The sequence below is a fragment of the Mustelus asterias genome, chromosome 24 (genome assembly GCF_964213995.1).
Source record: "Mustelus asterias chromosome 24, sMusAst1.hap1.1, whole genome shotgun sequence".
NCBI classification, from domain to species: domain Eukaryota; kingdom Metazoa; phylum Chordata; class Chondrichthyes; order Carcharhiniformes; family Triakidae; genus Mustelus; species Mustelus asterias.
Window position 1 is genome coordinate 47,013,012 of NC_135824.1, and position 11,235 is coordinate 47,024,246.

Genomic DNA, 11,235 nt, shown 5'->3' on the forward strand with positions numbered 1-11,235 from the left:
TCTTTGGACACTAAGGAGCAGTTTAGCATAGCCAATCCACCTAACCCACACATCTTTGGACACTAAGGAGCAGTTTAGCATAGCCAATGCACCTAACCCACACATCTTTGGACACTAAGGAGCAGTTTAGCATAGCCAATCCACCTAACCTACACATCTTTGGACACTAAGGGGCAATTTAGCATGGCCAATCCACTTAACCTGCATATTTTTGGATGCGATGGGGCAATTTAGCATGGCCAATCCATCTAACTTGCACATCTTTGGGCACTAAGGGGCAATTTAGCATGGCCGATTCCCCCAAACCTACACATGCTAACCACCATGCTGCCAGAAGTGCTCGAATCTATTCTTGGGGACCTGATAACACAAATCATATGATTGGGCCGAGTCCATACGATTTATGGAAGAGATGTTGTGTTTGACAAGTGTCTCGGATTTTTTTAAGGACGTGACTAGCAGGAAGGATAAAAGGGGAGCAGTATCCACTGAATGTGGAGTAGAGTAAGCTGTGAGGAAGGAAGCAGAGGGACACAGCTTGGACGAGTGGGCAAGCATGAGGCAGATGAAACAATATGTGGGAACGTCTGACATTATCCAATTTGGAAGAACAATTTGAAAAGTGGTGTGATTTTTAAAAGGTGAGAGGTAGCTTGTGAAATATCGGTATTACAAGAGACCTGGCTGTCCTGAGACACTAGCCACAGCAAGTGATTAAAACAAATGGTATGTTTACTTTTAATTAATGTCTGCGTGGGTTTCCTCCGGGTGCTCCGGTTTTCTCTCAGTCCAAAAGATGTGTAGGTTAGGGGGATTGGCCATGCTAAATTGCTTTGTAGTTTCCAAAGATGTGTAGGTTAGCTGGATTAGTCGTGGGAAATGTGCAGGGTGGAAGAGTTAGTGCAGATTCGATGGGCCGGATGGCCTCCTCCTGCACTGTAGGGATTCTATGGGTACAATTTGGATCTCCTTATCTATGGAAAGGATGAACTTTGAGGCTTCTCTCCACTAAAGGAGTTGAGAGTCTTTGAAATTCTGTGGCAAAATGCTGTAGGTTCTCAGTTATTGAGTATGTTAACACAATAAAGGTCAATAACTTTTTTTGGGTACTAATGGGGTTTAGTGCAGGAAGGTGGCAGAGTGGTTAGCATTGCTGACTCAGTGCCAGGGACCCAGGTTCAATTCTGGCCTTGACTGACTGTCTGTGCGGAGTCTGCACGTTCTCCCCGTGTCTGCGTGGGTTTCCTCCCACACCCCAAAGCTGTGCAGATTCGGTGGATTGGCCATGCTAAATTGACCCTTAGTGTCCAAAGATGTATAAGAGGATGAGTGGGGTAAATATGTGGGGTTACAGGGTTAGGGCCTGGGTAAGATAGAAAGGTAGGTTGGTGCAGACTTGATGGGCCGAATGGCCTCTTTCTGCAGGGATTCTATGTAGAGTTGAGGCAGGTTTGAATGGACGACTGCTCACATTTCATCGTATACTGCTGCTAATTGTACTTCCCCCACATGTGGAAACATCTTCTCTTCATCAACGCTATCGAATCTCTTCCTCATGTTAAAGAGGAGCCCAGCTTGTTCAGGTAGCACGGTGGCACAGTGGTTAGCATTGTTGCTTCAGAGCACCAGGGACCTGGGTTCAATTCCTGATTTGGGTCACTGTGCAGAGTCTGCATATTCTCCCCGTGTCTGCATGGGTTTCCTCCGGGTGCTCCGGTTTCCTCCCACATTCCAGAACACTTGCTGGTTTGGTGCGTTGGCCCTGCTCAATTCTCCCTCAGTGTACCCGAACAGGCACCGGAGTGTGGCAACTAGGGGATTTTCACAGTAACTTCATTGCAGTGTTAATATAAGCCTACTTGTGACACTAATAAATAAACCTAAACTTAAAACTTAAACTCAATCTTTCTCTAAATTATAACCCCTCAGTTCTGGCTTCAACTTTGAGGCTTCCTCAGTGCCTTCATGTCCTTTTAGTAAAATGGAGGACAGGACAAAGCCCAATCCCTGCCCTGTTGAAGGTTCTTTACACGTTTAACAATTTCTCAGGATAGATGGTGGTGTAGTGGACTAGTCACTGGACTAGTAACCCAGAGGCTCAGGCTAATGCTCTGAGGGGGTGGGTTCAAACCTCACCACAGCTTCTGGTGGAATTTAAATTCAATGAATGAAATCTGGAATTGAAAACTAGTCTCAGTAATGGTGTCTGTGAAACTGTCATTGATATTTCTCTGACAGCCTCACCTGGTCTAGCCTATACTGTGGCACAGTGGCTAGCAATGCTGCCTCACAGCGCCAGGAACCCGGATTCAATTCCAGCCTCAGGTCACTGTTTGTGTGGAGTTTGCACATTCTCCCCGTGCCTGCGTGGATTTCCTCCGGGTGCTCCAGTTTCCTCCCACTGTGCAAAGATGTGCGGGTTAAGTTGATTGGCTGTACTAAATTGTCCCTGCGTGTCGGGAGGGGGATTAGCAGGGTAAATATTAAATATATAGGGCACGGGAATAGGTGCCGAGTTGGGATTGTTGTTGGTACAAGCTTGATGGGCCAAATGGCCTCCTTCTGCACCGTAGGGATTCTATGACTCTACAGCAATCCACTCAAAGTGCCCTCTGAAATGCCCAGCAAGCCACTCAGCTCAATGCACCAGGGCAATCAGGATGGGCACCAAATGTTGGCCTTTGCCATTGGCACCCACATTCCATCAAAGAATATTTTAAAAATTATTCCCCTTGCGTTTTTGTGAACCTTTGTTGCTGTGTTTAATGTTTATGAATCATTGTGAACCCACATTGCTCTTCCACCTTATCCATAGGAACACAGGAAATAGGAGTGGGCCATTCAGCCCTTCGAGACTGCTTCACCATTCATTTTGATCATGGCTGATCATCCAACTCAGTGACCTGTTCTCACTCTCCCCCCCCCCCCCCCCCCCCCTCCCCACCTTTGATCCTTTTAACCCAAGAGCTATATCTAACTCCTTGAAAATATACAATGTTTTGGCCTCGACTGCGCTCTGTGGTAGTAACCCTCACCCCTCTGTCAAAGTGCACTTTTTTGGCAAATTAAGTTCAATATTGATTAATGCATTTACCCGTTCTGTATGTCAATTTTTTCAGTCTACAATATTCGGTCTTGTATGTGCATTGTAACAGTGATTATATTTCTAAAGGACTTCAGTGGCTCTGGGACCCTGGCGTTGACCCTGGCCCTCCCATAGTCCAAAGATGTGCAGGTTGGGTAGATTGGTCATGCTAAATTGCCCCTTGCAAAGGTGTGTAGGTTCGAGGGATTAGCCATGGCAAAGGGGGATAGGGCAGGTGTTATGGGGCTAGAAGTCGGGACAGACTTGGGCCAAATGTTGGCTTCCTGCATTATAGGGATTCTTCTGCACTCCAATGGATTAGAGTCCCAACCTGTTCATCTTTTCCACACAAGACATTTTTAATGTATGGCCAATTTTTGAACATTGTATTAATAAAGGCAAGTTTTCCCGATTCCTGGCGTTCCAAGTTCAAGTTATGGCACCACAGGGACACCGTCTAACTGGGCGGACTCCAACAGTCAACAACTTGCATCTCAGAGAGATTAAAATAGAACCCATTTGTGACTGACATCACTTCGTACTTCTGGGAATGTGTGCGGCTAGATCTTGTTTGGGGGAAAGATATATTTAGTTTTTATTTGTTTCACTTATGATCTAGTTTTCTGGCCCTGTCTCGTGCATGGAAATGGATAAACCTACAAACTGAGTTCTGATTAAACCCCTTTTTCTTTGTTCAATCATCATTCGGTGCCCAGTTTATTGTATTAAGTCTGGAAGTGCTGTTATTCTGGGATTCAGTCAGAGTAGTCTAATAACAAGATGTCTCCAGTTGTTGCCATAGCAACCATCCCGCACTTTACTAGGCCCCGATCGATTTAGATCTCTAGATCAAAATGACCAAGTTTAATCCAATGTCGCCAGGCCCAATTAACTTCTAAACCCCTTGGATCAAAATGAACTAAACATAGCAAGACTACTTCAAACCTCCCAAGTGTTGGACGCACAATCTTAAGAAGTTCATAAACACCTTGTGTTTTAGCTTGGACACAAAGCACAATTCGCATTCTCTGATATTCAACATTCCTTGCAGCCACCTTAATTACACTCACCACACCCTCATTAACTCTGGCACAGCTTAAATGATTGATTCCCCTGTTACAAGTGGTTGATTGCGTGCCAACGTTTTAAATTAAAAATTTAATCCTTAAAGTTAATGTGCAGAGTGGTCAGGGCAAACCGTTAATCCGTCTCCTTGCTTATTCCAAAAAAAAATTCAAATTGAATCCAAATTATGGTTCCCACAAGAGAGACAAAGAAAATCCAAGCTAGCAATATGAGACATTGCACCTGATCTGACACTGATCTTAGCCAAAAGGCCAAGAATCTGTCTGGGAAATCAATCTTCCTGACCATTGACTCTCCCCTGCCAGATAAGCAACCCTATGATTTTAAATTTATCAACTGGATTTAAATTCCACCTCGTGCTGTGGTGGGATTTGAACCTGTATCCCCAGGACATTAGCCTGGGCTGCTGGATGACTAGTCCTGTGACATTACCACTTTGCCATCATCTCCCCCTTCTCACTTATTGAGGGAGTTTTCACATACCTAGCCAGGTTCTTGCTGGGACTGCCTGTGGGGCAGCAGTGTCCCGAGCGTAAGCATTGGAACACCACTGCTGCCTCTCAGCGCCAGGGACCCGGGTTCGATTCCCGGATTGGGCCACTGCCTGTGCGGAGTCTGCACGTTCTCTCCATCTCTGCACGGGTTCCCTCCGGGTTCTCTGGTTTCCTCCCACAGTCTGAAAGACGTGCTGGTTAGCTGCATTGGCCATGCTAAATTCTCCCTCAGTGTAACCCGAACAAGTGCCGGAGTGTGGTGACTAGGGGATTTTCACATTAACTTCATTGCAGTGTTAATGTAAACCTACTTGTGACACTAATAAAATAAACACAAGGTCAGTTACTCCCAATTCAGTCCAGATCCCAAAATGGCAGAGTCTGATCTTAAAACAACAATGATGTTCCCTCCTGTGGGTAAATCCAGAACTTTTTGGGGGGGAGGGGTGGGGGGCACTGTTTTACAATTAGCAGTCCAAAGATGTGTAGGTTAAGTGGATTGGCCATGCTGAATTATCCCTTAGTGTCCAAAGATGTGCAGGTTAGGTGGATTGGCTATGCTAAATTGCCCCTTCGTGTCGGGCATTAGCAGGGTGAATATGTGGGGTTACGGGGATGGGACCTGTTGTCAGTGCAGACTTGATGGGCCGAATGGCCTCCTTCTGTACTGTTGGGATTCTGATTCTATGATTCATATAAGACAGAGATGAGAATTTTCTTTCTGAGGGTTGTGCGATTTCGGAACTCAGAAGTTGGAAGCAAGGTCACTGAATATTTTTAAGACAGAGGTAGATAGATTCTTGGCAGGTCTGACAGCATCTGTGGAGAGAGAACATGTCTGGGTGACTCTTTATCTTCATTCTGACGAAGGGTCACCCAGACTCGAAACATTGGCTCTAATCTCTCTCCACAGATGCTATCAGACCTGCTGAGATTTTCCAGCATTTTCTCTTTGGGTTTCAGATTCCAGCATCCGCAGTAATTTGCTTTTATACAGACGGATCAGCCATGATCTTACTGAATGGCGGAGCAGGCTCAAGGGGCTGCAAGCTCTTCTGTTCCTATTTTGTATGTTCGTTTGTAATTTGCAGACTGGAAATCCGGCCTCACATCAAAGCTCCACACAAACATTTTAAGAGGCACTCCATTCAAACCCTGGGTCTGATGTGGAAAAGAGACCCTCTGGCTCACTGGACATCAATGTCACTGACTTAGCTGACCTTTATTGCTCATCCCTAATTGCCCCTTGAGAAGGTGGTGGTGAGCTGCTGCCTTGTACCACTGCCAGTGCATGTGGTGTAGGTACACCCGTGGTGCTGTTAAGGAGGGAGTTTTTTGATTTTGGCGATGAGGAATGTAATGGACCTAATCATTGAGGCTAGGCAAGTAGAAATAGAGCAGCGATTGGGTCTCATAGGGTCAAATTGATGAACAATTTTGATGTCAGTGTTATTGTTACAACCCAGGCCGGAAGCTCCAAAGTGTTTTGTGAAGTTAGCCTCGACCCTAAGTTTCACATTTGATTTTGCCATTGGGGTGAACATAAGATGTTTCACTCCAGGTATGATTCAAGTGACCCACTAGGGAGCTTTTATCAAACAACGTTTATTTAAGAACACAGAATATAACAAAAAGAATTAGCATAATTTAATTCATTTGTGGGATATGGGTGTTGTTGGCTGGGCCAGCATTCATTGCCCATCCGTAGTTGCCCTTAGAGGACAGTTGAGAGTCAACCACATTGCTGTAACTCTGGAGTCACATGTAGGCCAGACCAAGTAAGGATGGCAGATTTCCTTCCTTAAAGGATGTTTTTGAACCAGATGGCTTTTTCCCGACAATGGTTTCATGGTCATCAGTAAATTCTTAATTCTTTTTTGAATTCAAATTCCACCATCTGCCCTGGCGGGATTCGAACCCAGGTCCTCAGAACATTAGCCAAGTTTCTGAATTAGTAATCTAGCGATAATACCACTAGGCCATCACCTCCCCTTTTACCAATTACAAGACATGGCACAATATAACCGTTAACAGCTAGCTATCTCTGTTGTTCCAATTTAAAGCAATATCTGAGATATGCACCCTTTTTCAGAATTAGCACTATAACGAGTATGCTCATGTGATACTGGATTTCCAGCTTTGTTACATCTATGGACAGAAATCCAAGCCAGTAGTTTTCAGGGAAGAATATATCCTCTAAACAGCAAAACCTCAAGAGAGGTAAACTTAGTCTCTGGCAGCTTCCAGTCTCCTGACGTGAGAGAGGAGCAAAGAGAGAACAACACTTAGATGGCAAAAACTCCAACTCCAGAGAGGGGGGAAAAACACTGCTGTCTCTCAGCTCCAAGAAGCTTCTGAAAAACAAAACTAAAACTGGACTTCTCTGTGAAAACATAGCTGTCCCCAGTCATATGACCTGACCTGTCAATTATCCCAATCAAGCTCTACCCTGCCATCCAAGGAGAACACTGAAACCAGAGAACAGATTAAAACCAACATGATGTCAGTTATACTGCTTCAGTAACAATAAAGGATACTGGCTGCAGACAACACAGTACCGATAAAATCAAACTTAGAATCTCAGTTGCTACCTTAGTCGCCATTAATGTTACAAATCAGGTTGGATACTCCAAGGTGTTTTATGAAGCCCATCTGACCTAACATTTTACGTTGAATTTGTCTAGGATGAGCCTGAGAGGTTTCACTTCAGGTATGATTCAACTGACCCATGGGGAGCTTTTATCAAAAACAAAGTGTAATTAAGAATATTGTTGATATGTATAGTAAGACATTTAGCAAGAACTTTTAATAATTACAGACAAGAAACATAACGATGATAATATATAACTCTTAAGGAATATCTCGTGTCCCAACCAAAGCCAACATCCAATACACAAACCCCTCTAACTAAGCACGGTACAGCATAGGTTAATGCCCACTTGCTGCAGGAATCCACCCTCCTGGGTTGAAAATCCCTTGTGAAGAAACTCAGAAGAGGTTGCAGTTGAACCTGTTTCCCAAAACACAGCTTCTTTAAGGCAGGATGGCAATAAGCCTCTTCTTCCACTAACTGATAATAGTTTCAGAACCGAACAGAGAGAGAGAGAGACTGCTTCTTATCTTGCTGCTAAACTGCTTCCAACACTCTCCCCAAAATGAAACTGAAAGCCCAAAGGATAAACCCCTATCACCTGACTGCCACAGCTTAGCTCCACCCCCAATGACATCACTGAAGCTGTAAGCTACATGATTTTTAAAAAACTTTCTTGAAGGTACACTCACATGACAATTACCCCTGCAGCAATTTGTACCATTTCAAAGCAAAATAGAACCAAAATAGACTTTAAAAACCTGCAATACCTGGGAGCCATGTGCATCTGGAGGGGATCAGCTACTGCAAATTACACTATAGTTATAGAGGGAGAGTCTGCAGGGAGTTGAAGACAGTGAGGTTTAATAAGGGCAAAAAATAAACATATACTTGATCATAGGGATGAACCATGGAGCTAGGAGCAGGAGTAGGCCATTCAGCCCCTTGAGCTGCTCCGCCATTTAATACGATCAGGGCTGATCTCATCTCAGCCTCACCTTTCTGCCTGACGGGCCTTTCCTGCCCGTTCACCCTACCCCTTCAAACCCATTACTCATTAAACATCTGTCCACCTCTTAAATTTACCCGAAGGCCCGGCATCCACTGCGCTCTGGGGCAGTGAATTCCACAGACTCACCACCCTCCTGAGAGAAGTAATTCCTCCTCATCTCTGTTTTAAATCTGCCACCCGCTTCTCCTAAAACTGTGACCTCTTGTTCTAGATTGCCCCACAAGAGGAAACAGCCTCTCCACGTCTCCTTTGTCAATCCACCTCATCAGCTTGTACACCTCAATTAGACCTCCACTCGTTCTTCTAAAAATTCCACCCGACATTCAAATCTTTATTATGTATTGGTGATTGAGGTTTATATATCTTTTGTTCATTGGATGTGGCCATTGCTGGCTGGGCCAGTATTTATTGCCCATCGTTTTAGAGGGCAGTTAACATTGCTGTGGGTCTGGAGTCACATGTAGGCCAGACCGGGTAAGGACGGTAGATTTCCTTCCCTGGTGATTGTTTTTGCAAGAATTGTTTCAGGGTCATTTGATTTTTTTTCTTTTATTGAATTCAAATTTCACCATCTAAAGTTTAAAGTTTTTTTTATTAGTGTCACGAGTAGGCTGACATTAACACTGCAATGAAGTTACTGTGAAAACCTCCCAGTCGCCACACTCTGGCATGGTGGAGCATGAGTATTTACTCCGATCTCTGCGGGCATTCGGGTTCGGGACGCATTTTGTCGCCCGGATCCGATTACTGTACTCTGCCGCAGAGTTAACGGGTCCCTGACAGCGCCCCTTCGCTTTGGGAGAGGAGTACGGCAGGGCTGCCCCTTGTCTGGCCAACTGTATTCGATATGCATGGAGCCATTCCTGCGCCTCTTGCGGAGGAGGTTGTCGGGTTTGGCTCTGCGTGGCCTGGACGCAGGGGTGGTCCTGTCAGCTCACGCCGATGACGCGCTACTCATGTTCACGGACCCGGCTGACCTGCGGAGGATGCAAGAATGCCAGGCGGTGTACTCCGCCGCGTCCTCCGCCAGGATCAACTGGGCCAAGTGCTCCGGACTCCTTGTCGGTCCTTGGGAGACAGACCCCCTTCCAGAGGAGCTCAGGCCTTTCACCTGGAGCAGGACCAACCTCCTCTACTTGGGGGCCCATCTCTGCCCAGCCGAGGAATCCCGGCCAGCGAACTGGCGGGAGCTGGAGGCCAAAGTCTCCGCCCGCCTGAATCGCTGGACAGGACTGCTCCGAGTGCTGTCCTATGGGGCGCGAGTTCTCGTCATAAACCAGCTGGTCGCCTCCATGCTGTGGTACCGGCTGGTCACTTTGACCCCTCCCCCTGGCTTTGTCACCAATATCCAGAGAACCCTCCTGCGGTTCTTCTGGGACAATCGACTACACTGGGTCCCTGCTGCGGTTCTGCATCTCCCGCTTGAGGAGGGCGGACAAGGTCTGGTGTGCCTTCGCACTCAGATAGAGACCTTCCGCCTCCAGGCCCTGCAGAGGTACCTTTACGTTGAGCCCCCTCCACGATGGTGTGCCATGGCGACGCATTTCTCCGCCAGTGGCACGGCCTGAATTATGACGTGCAGCTCCTGCATATCGAACTGGGGCGCGTTTCGACCGCCCTGCAGGAGTTGCCCGTCTTTTACCAGGACCTGCTCACTGTCTGGAACACGGTCGCCTCGCGACGCAGCTCTCCCCCGTCAGGAGTAGCGCCTCTCGTGCGAGAGCCGCTGCTCAGGAATCCACTCCTCCAGCCGTATAACTTCAGGTGGCTGGCGGAGAGGAGGGCTGTGGACACCGGGGTGACCAGGATCGGGGACGTGCTTGATGGCGGAGGAGCGGGCTGGATGAGCCCCCACGTGCTGGCTGAGCGCGCGGGGGAGTCCATCCGGCGCGTGGCCAAAGCCATCCAAGACCTTAGGACGGTCGTGCTCGGCCCCGAAAGTGCACGCGGTCTCGAGGCGGCGCAGGCGTGCGGTGGGATCCCGCCCGAGCGTTCCCCTGTTCGGACGGAATTCCACATTGGCCCAAAACCTCAAACCCCCTCCTCGGGCCAGGTGCCCCACAGCCTGAGCCGCCTCGCGGAAATGTCCTCCGTGCCCTTTTCCACCGCGCGGAGGCGTTTCCTGTACGGGCTGCTGCTGCACACCTTCCACTACCGCGTCCTCGCCTGTCGCCCGGATACACCTTGGCGGGCCTTGTTGCCGCTGGGCGGCGGAGGTCCCCAGTGGAGGTCCCTCTACGGAGGGATCTTCCCCAATTACATCGGGGACCTGGGGTGGAGGGTGATGAATGCAGCAGTTCTGCACAACCGTAGGATTCACTGGTTCACTGGCTCCGAAGATTGCCCTTTCTGTGGCCTTGTGGAGACCATGGACCATGTCTATGTTTTGCGTCTTAGGCTGCACTCCCTTTTTGTTTTCCTCAAAAACCTTTTATTGATGTTTTGTTTGCACTTCAGTCCCACGCGGAGAGGGGAGGGTCGGGATGGCGACCTCCTCGTGAACCTGCTCCTGGGCCTGGCAAAACACGCCATTTACAGGTCCAGGCAGCGGGCGATCGAGGGGGCCATCCATCCTGACTGTCTGACCCCCTACCACAGCTATGTTCGCGGCCAGGTGTCCCTGGAGAGGGAGCATGCGGTGTCCACGGGCGCAGTTGACGCCTTCCGCGCCCGTTGGGCACCGCAGCGGTTGGGGTGCATTATCGACCCTGATAATCACATTATGATTTGATGTTCTTAAGTTTCCTTTGTACTTTGATTTTTGTTCGGGCTGTTCCCCCTCCTTTTGGGGAGCTGCCCCTTTTACTTTGTCCTGATTTAATTTGAGTTTGTTTATTTGGTTTAACCTTAAAAGAGGCCCACACTCCGGCGCCTGCTCGGGGTACACTGAGGGAGAATTTATCATGGCCAATCCACCTAACCAGCATGTCTTTTGGATGGTGAGAGGAAACTGGAGCACCCGGAGGAA